This window comes from Colobus angolensis, unplaced genomic scaffold, assembly GCF_000951035.1.
Source record: "Colobus angolensis palliatus isolate OR3802 unplaced genomic scaffold, Cang.pa_1.0 Scaffold76, whole genome shotgun sequence".
NCBI classification, from domain to species: Eukaryota; Metazoa; Chordata; class Mammalia; order Primates; family Cercopithecidae; genus Colobus; species Colobus angolensis.
In genome coordinates, this window is record NW_012121376.1 from 758,789 (window position 1) to 764,413 (window position 5,625).

The 5,625-nt window shown below is 51.0% G+C and overlaps 1 protein-coding gene across 1 annotated transcript in view; it reads left to right on the forward strand.

The window, feature by feature from the left end:
* Positions 1–5,625, forward strand: part of ANKRD11 (ankyrin repeat domain 11) — a 145,886-nt gene that overhangs the window by 5,094 nt on the left and 135,167 nt on the right. The gene's annotated exons all lie outside the window — the stretch shown is intronic.

The window sequence follows — 5,625 nt, forward strand, 5'->3', positions numbered from 1 at the left end:
CCCTCCCCCTTCACCCCCCACTACCTCCCCGCCACGCTGCCACGCTCTGGTTGATGGGCGGAGAGTCCCAGGGCCCAGGGGAGGGTTTGGAACGTTGGAGCTTCGCCCACCCCTGTCATCACGCAGAGGGTGTTGGGAGCTCTGGCTGTCAGCACGCTGTTTTCCCGCATGTGTACTTTTAGCTGGAATGTGTCTCTGGGTGCTGGGACCTCTGCTGACCTGTGACCTCTGCTGTCCTCTGACCTCTGCTGACCTGGGAGGTGTGGAGAGGTCCTGCTGGGGAATTGAGAATGGCTTTTCGTTTGTTGGTTATAATATTGCAGTTATTTTATTTCTTTTGTTAAATATGGTGATTCTCATGGGGCCAGTGTTTTATTTTTTAATACCATCAATTTTTACAGCTGGCTTAAGGGAGTTTTTTCCTCTATGTTTTTATATCTGAGGGTGAAAAACATTTTGCTTGTATCTAGCATAAGAGTACTCAGTAAGTTCTGTTTAAATTGAAGTGAACTTTATGGATGCAAAAACACCAACGTACCTTTTTCCTGTCCCGCTTGTTTCTTCCCAAATATAATTGGGTTCCTGTAGCAAATGGAGTAAGGACTCTGCGTGCCTTCACACATGTCATTGTCCCTAGAAGGCCCATTTACAACTTGCTTAGATTTTTGGTGGGAAGAAGATGAAGGTGGGAGGAAGGAGATGGAGGGTCCAGTGTGGCCTGAGCACCCCAGTGCCTGGCGGAGGGGGAGGCATGGGACCTGACAAGGAGACTCTGGGAGGCATCTTCGTTACTGGCCATTGGATTCCTGAAGTTCTGCTGAGAATTCTAGTCTCTTTTTCCCCACTCCAGAATAAGGATCTTAATTATTTATTTGTGTTGTCCATTGGGAAAAATGATTTGGGATATGCTTACTGTCAACAAGGGGATAGTGGTGGGTTCTAAGTGTAAACTGGCCGGGCACCATGAGACTGTGTCTGTAATCCCAGCATTCTGGGAGGCTGAGGTGGGAGGAGCGCCTGAGATCGCGAGTTCGAGACCAGCCTGGGCAACGTGGGAAGACCCTGTCTCTCCAAAAAATACAAAAATTAGCCAGGCATCGTGTGCATGCCTATCGTCCTAGCTGCTCAGGAGGCTGAGGTGGGAGGTTCGCTTGAGCTCGGGAGGCAGAGGTTGTAGTGAGCTATGATCACACCACTGCACTCCAGCTCTAGGTGACAGGAGGATTAGAAGAAAAAAGGAAGAAATATAGACCCTCTCAACAGCAGGATGTGTAGTGCCTGACCCAGCCAGGGCAGCCTGCTCCTCTTCAGGTGCAGTTGAGATTTCCTGCCGCTTGTGTGCAGGGATTTTGAAGGCAATGCTGGCTGCTGGCACAGGGCTGCAAGTTTGAAAAAGAAGTAGAGCAAAAAGGTCCCTGGGCCTCCGTGGTGGCACCAGCACGCACGAGAAGGGACGTGGTGGAGGGCACTGTTGTGGAGGCGTGGGACCCAAGCCCCTGTGCTGCTGCAGAAGGTCCTGCCTCCTGCCCTGGCCATCCCTCTCTCTGCAGGCAGCTTCAGGGTCCTGCCTCCTGCCCTGGCCGCCCCTCTCTCTGCAGGCAGCTTTCATGAAAGTGCTGGTGGAGGCCGGGCAGCCTGAACGTGTTGACTTTGGCAGCAGGAGCTGCCCGGTTCTGCTTACTCTGTGGCCCAGTACATAAGGCTCTGTGTAGAACACGTGTTCACGCACATGTGGTTTCTGTCTTGCCCTGGCCATGGTTGGCCACTCCCCACCCCCTTCTGTGAAGCTTCCCATGTTCTCAGAGGGCTCTTTGCCTGGGCATGGGAAAGAGGTAAATGAGAAGCGAGGGTTCTTTGTCAATCTAAGGATGCTTTTAAAGCTTTTGGTGTTTGTTGACATTTTGCTGCTAAATGGATGATTTGTTTATTAGGAAAAATAAAACTGGGATTCTCGTTCCTATCTGATGGTGTCAGCACATCAGCAGGATAGCAGCTGCTTTAGGGACCTGCATGTGTCTGGAGGGCAGAACCAGAGCAGTAAGCAGAGGGCAGAGGGTGGCCTTTGTAGCCCGGGGCAGGTGTTTCCCCTCCGTGGTTCTGCAGGGTTCCTGATGGCTTCGGCTCTGCAGGGTGTCTCTCAGTCTGTTCTGAGGGCCAAGACTGTCACTCCCACCACCCACCACCGGTGTCCATGAGTCTTTTTCTGTTTATTCTCTCCATTTCCTGGGTACAGTCAGCCTTTGTTTAAAATTTATTGTTGCTTGTTTTTTGTTAGTGGGAACAAAGTTTCTAAATATCGAGTCCTGGTGGCTTACTAACTACAGCTTTTGGGGATGGGCTTGGCGATGATTTTATGAGGCTTTAGGTGATGCTCAAAGGGCTGTACCCACTGGGTTGACATCTGTGAGGTATCTGTTCCGTGTTTAATTCTGCCCTGTAGCTGCAGCAAATGTGTTTTAAATTTAGATTGAAATGAAGAAGTGAGCTGAAAGATGCCAGTTTAGATGTGATCAGATTTTGTTAAAGAAATCCTATAAAATGCCAGGATATTTTGGCCTAGTAGTACTGTATTCTAAACTTCAGTGTTACAATGGAAACTTTTAGTAACACAACAACCAGTTTTCGTGTGTGTGTGTGTGTGTGTGTTCTGGTACAGACAGGATCTTGCTATGTTGCTCAGACTGGCCTGGAACTCCTGGCCTTAAGCAGTCCTCCTGCCGGTGCCTCCCAAAGCTGTGTGACTGCAGGTGTGAGCCGTGGCACCCAGACTTCCTTTGCTGCTCTTTTGAGAAGTTGGCTGTCTTGCTCATCTCCCTCACCCCTGTATGTTTTTATGCTGTGGGCAGGGCTGTGACATGCACAAGACGACCCACGGGAAACCCTAGCTGCAACCCACGGAGAAAGAGTGGACTAAGGATGGGGAACGCCTTCTTACCCCACCGCTGTTGATAGGTGGATCTTGAATAGAGTTGTGTTGGTGGCTGGGGGTGCTGGAGCCTGGGGGTGTTTGAGCTTTGTTGTAGCCCTCGTGATTTATTCTAACACCAGGACTTGGACTGAATCCTGTGGAGACGGGTGGAACTGCCGAGGGAAGCTGTCTTCAGGTGTGTGAGCTCGTCTCGTTTCCTCGGGTGATCGGCTTCACCTAAAAAATCTGTTTTCTGCTCTTGAAGGCACTTGCTGGCCTGGGCCCCCAGCTTCCCTTGGCTGCTGTGGCCTTTGTGCAAGTGGCTGTTCTGAATTCTCTGCTGTGGCTGTGGCTCTTTTCAGTTTTGCTCTCAGAGGCAGGGTTGGGGCCGCCTTTCCTGTATTCCTCTTGCTTTTAGAAACTGCACTCCACAGCGGCCCGTTCACTTGTATTTCCCAGTAACTCCTAAGGTCTGTGGGAGGCACATACGGTGCTAGATACTTTCACTTATGTCCTCTTCTTTTCCTACAGAATCCCAGAAAATTGCATTTTCCTTATTTTTATTACAAGCGGAATCTAGGTCTCAAAAGATGTTTAGGAAGTAGGGTTTGAATTCAGGATTCCACGGCTGATCAGTGAAAGTGAGTGAGTGAGTGAGTGAGTGAGTGAGTGAGTGAGTGAGTGAGTGAGTGAGTGCAGGGATCCTGCTCCACCATGCTGAGGCCAGAGGCGGATGTATTGGTGCTGGACTCTAGGTAGGGTGGCGGGGGGTGTGAGGAGGGGCTATTGTAGCCGTGGGCACGGCTGGGGTGTCTTTAATGCTCATACCGAGGGTCTGACTGTGCGTGGGGCAGTGCTCACGCTCATCAGCCTGGGCACCGGCTATTAACGCTCCTTCCAGATGCAGCGGGCCTGCGGCGTGCCTGAGCAGGGTAAGGGAATCTGGGCCCCACTTGCCACCGCGCTCAGGGTCAAGGTGAGGCCGTTTCTAACGGCCTGTGTACCTGTCATCCTCTTCCTCCTCTGCCCAGTCAACTGGGTGCCGCTGCTGGCCTTTCTGTGCATCAAACCTGGTGGTTTTGCCAGCTTCATGCCTCTTTGTCCTGGTCACCATGTCTGTGGTAGCTAAAGGCTGCCACTTCTCTAGAGTGGAGAACTGGCGTCGGAGGGAACAGCGCTGGTGTGAGCCCTCTTGGAGTTTGTTGGCCAAGCATCTCTATGCATCCAGTGCTTGCCAAACAGCGTAGCCTTCTGGGGCCATGCGCAAGTCCTTCGAGCTGTCTTGGCCTCTCTTTCCCTGGCCAGTGGTCACACATGTGCAGTGGCTTCCCGTTTGAGTCTGGGACCAGCTTGAGGGCGGGGGCAGTACCACTGCATGGCAGCTGTAGCTGGGGAGTGACCGTAGTGATGTTCCACGCTTCGCTATAGGTGTGTTTGTTCTTTTCTTAAAAATTAATCAGTTTGGCTTTTTGAAGTTAATGGAAGACTGAATTTTACTATGTGGACAAAGGAGTTAATTTTTCTTCTTCTTCTTCTTCTTTTTTTTTGGGGGGGGAGACAGGATGTGACTCTTTCACCCATGTGGGAGTGCAGTGGCATGATCACGGCTCATTGCAGCCTCTGCCTCCTGGGCTCAAGCCATCCTCCTGCTTCAGCCTCTCAGCCTTTCAAGTAGCTGGGATTACAGGAGCACACCACCATGCCTGGTTAATTCTCTCTCTGTGTGTGTGTGTGTGTGTGTGTGTGTGTGTGTGTGTGTGTGTATGTGTATGTGTTTGATAGAGACAGCGTCTCGCCAGTCTTGAGTTCAAGACTCAGGCTGGTCTTGAACTCTTGGACTCAAGCAATATGCCTGTCTCGGCCTCCCAAAGTGCTTGGATTGCAGGTGTGAGCCACTTTGCCCGGCCCAGAAGAAGTTAGTTTCTTAGGTGTGTGCGGCTGTCGTGCAACAGTCCTGACGAGGTGGACGTGGTTCCTTTTTGGCTTGGAGCAGGGGTGCTGCTGGCAGGAAATGCTGGGAAGGGCCGGGGAAGGCAGCTCAGTGTCACGGGGAAGGCAGCTCAGTCTCGCTGAGGCTTCCAGGTTTTATCTCATTGTCTCTTTCTTTAAAGCTCTGGCCATTATCATCTATTAGTCTTTTATTTTTAATTTTTTTTCTTTTTTCCCCCATGTTCCTTATATGAAAATATGAGTCTTTTTCTGTCAGTCCTCTTCAGTCCTTTCCTTAAGATGCTGATGTTCCTTGTGTGCCTTCTTAGGTCGTTCTTCTCTGTCTGCGTGTTCTTTTCTTTTTCTTTTTGAGATAGAGTTTCACTCTTGTTGCCCAGGCTGGAGTGCAGTGGTGCATTTCACTTCACTGCACCCTCCACCTCCTGGGTTCAAGGGATTCTCCAGCCTCAGCCTTCCGAGTCCGTGGGATTATAGGCGCCTGCCACCATGCTCGGCTAATTTTTTGTGTTTTTAGTAGAGACAGGGTTTCACCATGTTGGCCAGGCTGGTCTTGAACTCCTGACCTCAGGTGATCTGCGCCCCCTTCCCTTGGCCTCCCAGAGTGCTAGGGTTATGGGCGCGAGCCACCGGGCCCGGCCTGATGTTCTTAATGTTGCTGATTTGTCTCCGGTTCCATGCTCGGCTAATTTTTTGTGTTTTTAGTAGAGACAGGGTTTCACCATGTTGGCCAGGCTGGTCTTGAACTCCTGACCTCAGGTGATCTGCGC